The sequence below is a fragment of the Lutra lutra genome, chromosome 3 (assembly GCF_902655055.1).
Source record: "Lutra lutra chromosome 3, mLutLut1.2, whole genome shotgun sequence".
Classification (NCBI taxonomy): domain Eukaryota; kingdom Metazoa; phylum Chordata; class Mammalia; order Carnivora; family Mustelidae; genus Lutra; species Lutra lutra.
The window spans coordinates 112,589,130-112,600,030 of NC_062280.1; the positions used below are offsets into that span (position 1 = coordinate 112,589,130).

Below are 10,901 nucleotides of genomic sequence, written 5' to 3' on the forward strand. Positions count from 1 at the left end.
TCTCTCTGCCTGCCTCTCTGCCTACCTGTGGTCTCTGTCTGTCAAATAAATAAATAAAATCTTAAAAAAAAAAAAATTCCCCAAAATAATTTTTGAACAGTTTTCCACAGCACTGCTTCTGCAGTAGAGATGTTCACAAATACTTGATGTTCTCCTTCTGGGTATTTGGAAATATTGAACTTTTCCACCCTGTTCAATTCAAATACAGCCATGAGACTTCTGGCCAATACATATGAGTTGAAGTGGTGAATGTTTCTCCCAGGTAAAAGCTTTAAAAGCCAGAGTATGCTTTTCACACATTCTATTTTTCTTCTGTCCTGGTATGAGATTGTAATTTATAACAAAAAAAAATATGTATCTGGTCTTTGTCCCCATTTCTGGCAAAGAGCTCAGAAAAACCAAGTTTGTTTGTTTGTTTTTTAATATAGTCGACTTGCAATGTTACCTTAATTTCAGGTGAATACTACATTGATTCAACAAGTTGTACTTTATGATATACTCATCATAGGTGTAGCTAGAATAATGTAGAGGTCTTTTGTTGTTCATAACAAATACCTTTAGGCCACACCTCAGTTTATATTAATGAGATGACTTTTGAAAAGCACCTAGTGATGGAAGCTGGCTGCCAAGAGGAACCATGTGATTAGAGGACTGGAACTCTGAGCTCCTTGCCATGGCTTTTAGGGAGGGAAAGGGAGCAAAAGATTAAGGTCAACTACAAATGCCGAGGTAAGAAGCCTCCATTAAAAAACAAAGAGAATGGGGTTTGGAGAAGTTCTGGGTTGGCAGACACTCAGAAATGTTGGAAGAGTGGCACTGGAAGAAAAGATGGAAGCTCCATGGCCTCCTTCTTTCCCCAACCATTGCCCTATGCATCTCTTCCATCTGCTTGCTTCTGGGTTATACCCTTTTATAATAAACCAGTAATCTAATATTTTCCAGAATTCTGTGAGTTGCTCTTGCAAATTTACCGAACCCAAAAAATCCCAAAGATGGAAACCTCTGATTTATAGCCCATTGGTCTAAAGCACAGGCAACTACCTAGCCTTGCCACTGGGTCTGAAGGGAGGGCAGTCTTAACCTGTCGAATCTGACAGTTTCTTTGGCTGGTACTACAGAATTGTTAAAGGTGTGGAAACCCCTCCCACATACACATTTCTGGTGACAAGAGGTGTCAAAGTATTGAGTGTGAAGAAGTTCAGAACAAGCCCCCTCCAAATATACCACTTTGGCATGTGGATTAGTTTGAACTGAAGTTAATCAAGGCCCAAAAGATTAATGAAGAGCTTTTTACCTCCCCTTAACTGCCTAAAAGAATTTAGATAGAGGGCCAGTCTATCTAAACTATCACCAGAGATAACTGCAAAGAATATGGGGAGCCATGGTAATTGCAAGGGAACTAGCAGGACCTGGAGATCAAATTCCTCCCCTCTGGCCCACTGTCTGCACAAAGCATGGCAAACATGTTTATCAAACATCTGCTCTTACCATCTTCCCATAAATTGTTGTCTTCCTCCCCCACTTTGAAGTATCAGACCCCCTACCCCTTCTCCTCTGCTCAGGACAGCATAAGCCTCAACTGCCTGACTACCTGTAGGTTTCATATTCTAATGTGGCTCGCGTACGCAATTCAGTTTATCAGTCTTATGGCAATTTACCAAAGAACCTAGAAGGATAAAACAAACAAACAAACAAACAAATTTCCTTCCCAGGAAGCACAATATAAAGGAAAAACACACTACAGTGTATTTTTCCTTTACCTATGGCAACCAGATATGTTCCAGATAGTAGCTACTAGCAAGTGAGGCCCCAAAATAAGGATTCAAAGTGGGATTCAAAGTAAGGATTACACTACTGAGCAGAAGCAGTCCAACTGACCCTTAGTGAACACACACCATGAGCAAAAAATAAATCTTTGGGAATGCCTGGGTGGCTCAGTGGGTTAAGCCTCTGCCTTCGGCTCGGTCATGATCTCAGGGTCCTGGGATCAAGCCCCGCATCAATTACAATTTATAATTGTAATTATAAAACCAAGTTTGGAAACACAAAGGGGCTGGTGAAGCCAGCAGAGAGAGGGGCCACTGGCAGGGACTCAGAACAATGAGCAGGTGCTGTGGGAGTAAGGCTCTGGGAAATGAAGGACACTGGCCCCAGGTGCTTCCCCTTCTCTGCCTGCCTCTCGGCCTACTTGTGAACTGTCAAATAAATAAATAAAATCTTTAAAATAAAAAAAATTTTTTTAAATCTTTGTTTTAAGCCCCTGATTTTGAGGGTTATTATTCATAGCCTATTCAGAATGATAATCTAAAACTTAATTTAAAACTAGACTGAAAATTCTTCATGTTCATCCTCTTTCTCAATTCTCTGACCAAGTGCATTAAACTCTTTCAAATCACTTCTCCTAGATACCAGAAATATTAACATACTCCCTATACCATTTACTTAAAATGGACCAGTTTATTCTCATTCCACTGAAAATTATGCTTAATACAAAGAAATCATTCAGATTTACCCAAATATTTATCAGAAATCTCTGATTTAACAATTATAAAGAATGAGAGGTTAAGTATAGTATCTGTAGTTGAGTGTATTTTCCAAAAATTATGTTGGCCCTACCCCCAGAAAATTGCAGTGAAGCGACTTCCAAGGAGAATGCTTCATGTAAACAATGTGGAGGCTGAGAAAGGCTAAGGAACCCTTGCTCTAACTAGAAGAGCAAAGCAAAATCCCCAACTATGAACAAGATTCTTAACACCTCTAAGCCTCAATTTCTTTGCCTGTAAAAATCAGAATATGATCTACCATGGTTACTATAAAATTAATGTGTGTAAGGCTTCTGGCATGTAACAGACATTCAAATGTTACTTCTTCCTCTCAAGATACAGTCTGAAATTTGTAGAAAATTGTGTGATATCCTCAATGCCAGAAGACAGACATGCCTTTATGAAACATAAACAAAAGCTAAAGCAAAGACCAGGCTGAGATCCAAAACAAGGATGTGAGTGGGGGGGGGAAATGGGAAAGACCAAGGATTACCAAGATAATAGAAATTCAACTACAGAAATACTCATTAGATGAAAAATATTTTTTAGTACACATTGGAGGGCAAAAGAACAGAACTGTGAATGTGGTTATGCAACCACATTGTGTCAAATACAAGCAGCTCTCCTAGAATGCTAAGTAAAATAATAGAGATGAAAATACTGAGAAATTATGACAAACATGAAGGATGGAGAATGGAAACCTGAAAACTATACACATTGCCAAAGAACCATAATACAAAGAAAAAACAAAGACACAGATTAGGGGGGGAAAGAAGTGGAAGAACTGAGATAAAATTGAGATATAATGACTATTAGCTTTCAATCTACATTCTCTATTCACTTAAATATCTATATAATACATACATCCATGAACTCAGAAATAGAAGGCAATGAATCAACATTTTCTTATCCATCCTCCTTAACAAACCAACTTGGCAAATTAACCAACACTCTCTACCTCTCTATAATGTCTTCCGATAAAATATTGGAACATTCAATATTAATTAAGCTTATTTTTTATCAAACCAGTACATTTCTGCACTCATCAACATACCAAGAATCAAATATGTTTATGTATTTGTTATAATTATACAGTTTAAATATTATATAAACCAATGAAATTGTGACTGTGAAGACAGTTTTTGTTTCCATGAAAATGAAGTTGAGTGTTTGGAAAAACTCAAAGGCTAATTTCAAAAAAACTATTGTTAAAGTGAGAATAGGTGAATAAACTGTAAAAGACTAAAGTGAATAATCATACAATTCTAGATGGATCACATAACTCAGACTTCATTACATATCCATGTTTTTTTTTAAATAAAATATTTAAAATAAAAATGTGTCATTTTTAATTCCCCTTATATTTTTTAAAAATTAAACTAACCATCACCATTCCTAATCACATCAAAAAGAATGGTTTCTACATACATTAAAATAGACATAACCTAAGTGAACTATGGGCAATTTTTTTGAAAACTTTTTATATGCAAGGCCCTATACTAAACATATTATCTCATTTAAACCTCATGACAAACCTACAAGTCCCATTATCTCTATTTTACACATAAATGAGACATAGAAAGGATAAACAGCAGAGCTCATATTCAGATCTAACTCCCAAGTACAAACTCTTTACTGATTACTAATTTTTTCTTCTTTATGTTTTCTATATTTAATTTTTTCAATAACTCTGTAGAGTTTACTAATGTTAACTCATTTCAAGTACTGTCTCCTCTTCAAGGTCTTCTAAAATGCTTTCCCCATCCTGGTACATAGCAGGCACTCCATGAATGGTAATGACAGTACTCTGGCGAGTAAATCTAATTTTCTGGTTGCCCTGATAAAGCAGAGAGGCAACACGGTGCAATTGTTAAGAGCACAGATTGTGGAACTAGGCTGCCTGCATTCAAACTCCACCTCCACCAAGCACAAGAAGTGTGAACATGGGCCAGTTACTATCTCTGTGCTTCAATTCCATAATCTGTAATAGGAGTATAATAATAGTAACTAATTCACTGGGTTGTTAACAGGGATTAAGTGACTATCTTAAATCAGTGCCTAGAATGTACAAAATGCTTATATTTGCTAAATAAACAATACCACAAAGGAGAACAAAGAAAACAACCAACAAATTAAGAAGAAACCTTTTGTAAATGATCAGTGATTAGGTAGGCACCACCTTTTAAGAATCTTAGGACACTATGAAAAGAGGTCCCTTCTGTCTGTCAATTCTGTATTTATTCAATAAACATTTGGCTCCAGGCATCTAGGTGCACCAAAATCAACAAAACACTGCCTCTGTCCTTGAAAGAGCTAACTTCCTAATAGAGGACAAGGAAATAATTATAGAACTATGTGGTGAGTACCATGGTAGAAGCAGGTGCAGTGTGCTTGAGGAGCATTCAGAGGTAGTGGTGATGAGGGGACTTAATTTGGGAATTACCAAAGAATGCTGATAAAATCATATCTTAACCTATTTTTTAATTAGTAATTATTAATTAAAGTCCACACAAATCACTAACTGTACAAATGGGGAAAATTACCTTTAAAAAAAACCTCCCAAAATTTATAAACCACATAATGCTTATAAAATTAATGGTACTATGAATCTCAAACAAAACACTCTTCAGCACTTAGAAGAAAGGCAGTGTGCAAGTCAGAGAAAAGATTCCAAAAATTCTACCCTATCCTGGCAGTTGGGAAGACAAAGTGTAACCAAAAAATTAAACAACAATCTAAGAGTTAAGTAACAATAAACTGACAACAATACAAAATACAAAGCCAATTCATGATTAACATCATAAAAAATACAGTCAACCAATATTCCCAATAAATCCCAGGGATCTACAAGGCAAAAAACAAAAAACTATACAGACGCGTTTCTTATAAACTAAGTATGCGTACAGATAGAAAGCTATACCTCACACAACACTTGAGAATAAGGGGAAAGATTCTTCATTTCTATATATACAGTTCATCCTGACTTACAAAAAGGTGTGAAAAAACTTCATGTAAACTGTTTAATGAATTAAATCATATTTTTAAAGAGATTATTTATTTTAGAGAGAGAGATAAAAGCACTCTTCCCTGCAAGCACCCATCAACTGTGGGGGAGGGGAAAGGAAGAGGCAGAGGGGGAGAGATAAGACTCCCAAGCAGACAACCAGAGAGGAAATCAAGAATTGGGACATCTAACCAACTGAGCCACACAGGTGCCCCTAAATCATATTTTTTTTTTAAAGATTTTTTATTTATTTATTTGACAGAGAGAGAGACCACAAGCAGGCAGAGAGGCAGGCAGAGAGAGAGGAGGAAGCAGGCTCCCTGCTGAGCAGAGAGCCCGATGCGGGGCTCGATCCCAGGACCCTGAGATCATGACCTGAGCCGAAGGCAGCGGCTTAACCCACTGAGCCACCCAGGCGCCCCAAATCATATTTTTAATAAGAGAATCCGTAACTTAAGTAAATCCTATTACAAAACTTCTCTAAAACAGTAACGTAAAAGAATTTTTTTAAAAACCAATAACCTGGGGCACCTGGGTGGCTCAGTGGGTTAAAGCCTCTGCCTTCAGCTCAGGTCATGATCCCAGAGTCCTGGGATCAAGCCGCGCATCGGGCTCTCTGCTCAGCAGGGAGCCTGCTTCCTCCTCCTCCTCTCTCTCTGCCTGCCTCTCTGCCTACTTGTGATCTCCGTCTGTCAAATAAATAAATAAAATCTTAAAAAATAATAATAATAACCTATTAAATGTCAGTTAATTAGTTGGGAAATAAATTCAATTTTATATTACATATATTTGATTTATTTCTACCTGGCTTAATTAAAATGAGGTTCACCTCTAAATGTAGCCAACATACCTCATTATCAGAAATCACAGTACTCATAAAATAAATAACTCACAGGAAGGTAATATACAGCATAGAGAATATAACGAACAAAATTATAATAACTTTGTAAAGTGACAAATGGTATCTATAGTTATTGTGGAGATCATTCTGTAATGTAAAAAATATTAAATAACTATGATATACACCTAAAACTAATAGGATACTGTGTATCAATTATATTTCAATAAAAATCAATTCATAAATGTTTACTAACTTGGTCATTTCTGAATGAGAACACTAAGTGAAGTCAAAAAAATTTTAATTCTTAAACTTTACAGTGGTGGAATTACAATTAGAATTCAGATATTCTGACCCTCAATCCAGTGCTCCTTGCATTATACCAGAAAATTGAGATTTTCTCAAAATGTTTTTAGTAAATCCATTCTTCCTTTACTATATTTCTAGTTATTTTTGTCTGTCAACAAATATTGACTAAGAAAAACTTAAACACACTCCTTCAGTGAGAGTCCAGGAAAAGAGAGGCATTGAGTTTTTCCCATTTTTCAGAAGCCAGTTTTGGTTTTTTTAAATTCATAACAGGAGATACCTTGAATTCACAACTAAAAATGTTAATTTATAAATTTTAATTAATGATTAAAAATTTTTTAAACCCACAAAATCAGAATCTGATTAATATAGTTGTATAGGATATTTTATAATTCCTGTGATTTTTGTTTCTATATATATACCAACAAAAGAGTAACACTGAAATTCAAAAGTTTAGCCTAACAAGAGTCAGCAATATATGCTACAACTATTCAGTGACAGATTATTGGGGAACAGCTAGCACTACAGTGCTAATTTATCATGCCACAGATTGCTAACTGCAGTGGGGAAAATAAACCTTACCTTAACCCCCATAACCAAGTGATCAAACTCAGCATCACAAATAATGGGACTTGACAGTATATGACCTGATGGGAAGCAATATGAACTACACAGTATCACTTAAGGGTTATTCTTGCCCAAAATATTTAATTTGAAATTAATCAAGCCTTTAAAGCTAGCTTACAGTTAACTAATACAGGGGAACATAAGAACACACTAAATGACACTATTGGTGGTGGGGGGGGGGTGTTTCGGAATCAGACAAATAGAAAATGTAACTCATTTTATAAGACCACTGGCTTGATCTTAAAAAAAAAAGAAAAAGCAACTTCATTTTAAAAGGGGGAGGTGAAACTGTTCTAGATTCAAAGAGATCAAAGAGACTTAACCACCAAATGCAGTGAATAAATCTTGTATCTTGTCTGGTGTGACTGGGTGTGAAAAAATCATAAATGACCAAACAGCATACATAGAGAGATTTAAATATGAGATTTAAATATGAATGTTAGGTTACGTTAAGGAATTATCAATTAAGAAACTAAGAACTAATTACTGATCGGAAAGTATGAACTAAAAAAATTAACAATAATGGTATTTTGACTATGTTAGGAAATGTCCACCTTTGGAAAGGTATGCTGACATTTTTAGGGATAAAGTGTCATAATGTTTACAGCTTAGTTTCAAATGGCTGAACCAAAAATAATACACACATATTTACAGATAAAGTAAATACAAGATGTCAATACTGAATCTAAAGGATCATGATTCACTCTATTAGCAATTTCCTACATGCTTGAAATTATTTCATATTAAAAAAAAAAAAAGTTGGGGGAGGGTACGAAGGAGCCCAGAGAGCTCCAGTTCTACAAAGGAAAAAAAGATGAACCCAAAACCAAAGCTGTCAGGACCCTAACGTGGCTTCATTTTAACACAGCATCTATTAAGCACAGTTTACCGCTTTGGTAGCAGCAAGGTGAACTAAAAATGAAAGATCCATTAATAGACTCAGTCCATAATGTAATCCAATTTTTAAAAATAAGCCTTTAACAGTTACTTCTCTCAAAAGAGACACATGGGTATCACACCAAGATAACCATTCTATAATGGTATCACAGTCAATATAAATCAACAGGACTCAAAATAGTTCACATTTTAACCAAACAAATCAATCTATGAACTAACCACTTGTCGACTCTATAATTTGACCTTTTCACCACAGAGACAACACAAAAATATTCAACTACAAATTTTCTTAAACCTGATAATATACTGGAGAAAATCAGTACTGTAATTGGATACATTCCTTAAACATTTCTAACTATACATTAAGCCTCCGCTATTCAAAGGAATCTATTAATATTTTCTTCTATAAAAAGAAATACCCTTTTTCCTAACGATAATCAAAGAAATAATACGAGCCAATGCTAAAATGACAATTTTTGGTTTATAAGCACTTATCAGTCACCACACACCAATGAAAGGGGAAAAAAAATCACACCATTACAAGATAACTTTCTACTATATTCTACTCACTAATTTTGATAACTCAGAAATATTGCATAAGACTGCACCAATTACTAAGTATGTTCAGCCATTGCCACACAAGTCAGCAACAAGTTTTGCAATAAGGAAATCTCAAGCTAATAACCTAACTGAGAGTTCCCTGTATTTGTCGAACAAACTGCACAAGTAAAATTTAACTTTTCAGGAAATATGCATTTTACCAATTATATTTATTTTTTTGTGTCATCCTTTTTTAATTTTATTACATTTCTTTTTTTAATAAAAGTTAATTTCTTTTTTCTGTTCTGTTAATTTTTTTTTTACTGCAAACGGGTAAAGGTGCCCGGCGCCACCTTTTAAAAGTAATTTTTAGGGGCGCCTGGGTGGCTCAGTGGGTTAAAGCCTCTGCCTTCGGCTCAGGTCATGATCCCAGGGTCCTGGGATCGAGCCCCATATCGGGCTCTCTGCTCAGCGGGGAGCCTGCTTCCTCCTTTCTCTCTCTCTGCCTGCCTCTCTGCCTACTTGTGATCTCTGTCTGTCAAATAAATAAATAAAATCTTTAAAAAAAAATAAATAAAAATAAAAGTAATTTTTAAAAAGAAAAAAAAAGCCAAGAAAATTATTTGGCTAAACTGCAGCAAAACACACTGAACAGCCTAAGTACAAGAAAGCTAAATATACCTACGTTTAGAATTTACTCCTAGGAAGAAACTCTCCAACTCTCATTTTCCTCACATAATTTTTTTCAAGACTCAAAAATACAGTCCTACAGAAAATACATATATGGGAAATAAGGCTTCCCAAATTACCAGCTGCATGACCTTGGGCAAATTCCCTAATCTCTCCGAGACTCAATTTTTCATCTGTAAAATGGGGAGATCCCTACCGACCTCATTGTGCTGAGAAGACGAAGTCAGACAAAGCAAGACAACTGCCGGCCGAACGGTAAATCCTAAAGCTTGAAAAATCATACCCCCCCCCTTCCCAATCAGTAGATTATCACAGTGTGACAGTGCAAAGACAAGCACTTTTTCGCTTACTGCATGTAACACTTCTCCCAGAGGGCAGCCTGCAATCTTCCTTCTAAAATCCATGCAAAGTACGTGTCTGACAGCTACACAGCCCAGCAGTCTACTGCGCTCAGACTTGCGGTTCAGGACAAGATGCAGGGACCCCCGAAATCTCTCCACCCGGAGGACAACCACCTAGCGAAATCCCTGCCTGGGGAGCCGCGCACAGGCCCGCCACGGCCCCCGCCCCACACAAACACAAGCACGTACCGGCCGTTCCGCGGGGACGTAGGGAGCCGCAGGCCCGAGGAGGGGCAGCCACTGCCTCCGAGCCCGCCCCTCCGCCCCCGCGCGGCCTGTCACCGCGCCCCCCTGTCGGGGGAGGCCGCGGGCCCCCGGGGGCCGGAGGGGCGCGCGAGGAGTCTGGCGCGGGCCGGATCCCTCCTTCACATGGAGCCCGCGCCGGGCGGGGTGGAGTGCGCGTGGACGGTCGCGGCCGACCAGGGCCTCTCGGCTCCCCTCGGTACTTCTAGCCGCCGCGGCCCCGAGGCCCGCGCGAAGCTGAGCAGGAAAGGAGGAAGCCGTGGGCCGGGCGCCGCCAGAGGCCGGAGAAGGGGCAGGAGCGGCGACTCCGCGGTTGGAGGTGCCGGGCCTGCCGGTCGTCGTCGTCGTCCTCGCCCTCGTAGCCGCCGCACGCCGCACGACCCCTGAACACCGCACCCAGCGGCCGCACCACTTTCGTCAGGCGCTGCCGCTGAGGGCAGCGGGCCGCCACTACACACGGACCCGTGACGTCGGGCGTAGCGCGGCGCACGTCACGGACGGCTCGCCTGTGCGCGCGCAGCCCTCCGCCCGCCGGGAGCGGAACCCGCCACGGGCGCGCGCGCCCAGCCTGCAACGCCGCACGCAGGCCGAGAGGACCGTTCCCGCGCCTGCGCAGTGGCCGGCTGCGCCCACACACGCTCTGCTTCCCGCAGCATTGGGCAGTGCGGGGATTCCCAGCCCCGGTCAGCCCCGGCGCGAGCCCCGCCCCTATCTCCCAGCCGCGGCTCGGGTCCCGGTGCGCCGGGCACACGCACGCGCGTCTATATCCCCCACCTTCTGCGGGACTCCTCGGCGCGGGAGACTTCCAA

At 39.5% G+C, this 10,901-nt stretch overlaps 1 protein-coding gene across 1 annotated transcript in view; it reads right to left on the reverse strand.

Annotated features, from left to right (window-relative positions):
- MAP3K2 (mitogen-activated protein kinase kinase kinase 2) overlaps positions 1 to 10,611 on the reverse strand; it is an 82,490-nt gene extending 71,879 nt beyond the window's left edge. The window contains exon 1 of the mRNA XM_047722710.1: positions 10,039 to 10,611. The gene's annotated coding sequence lies outside the window, so the exon portion shown is untranslated. The remainder of the gene's footprint in view (positions 1 to 10,038) is intronic.
- Between the last annotated feature and the right edge of the window lie 290 nt (positions 10,612 to 10,901).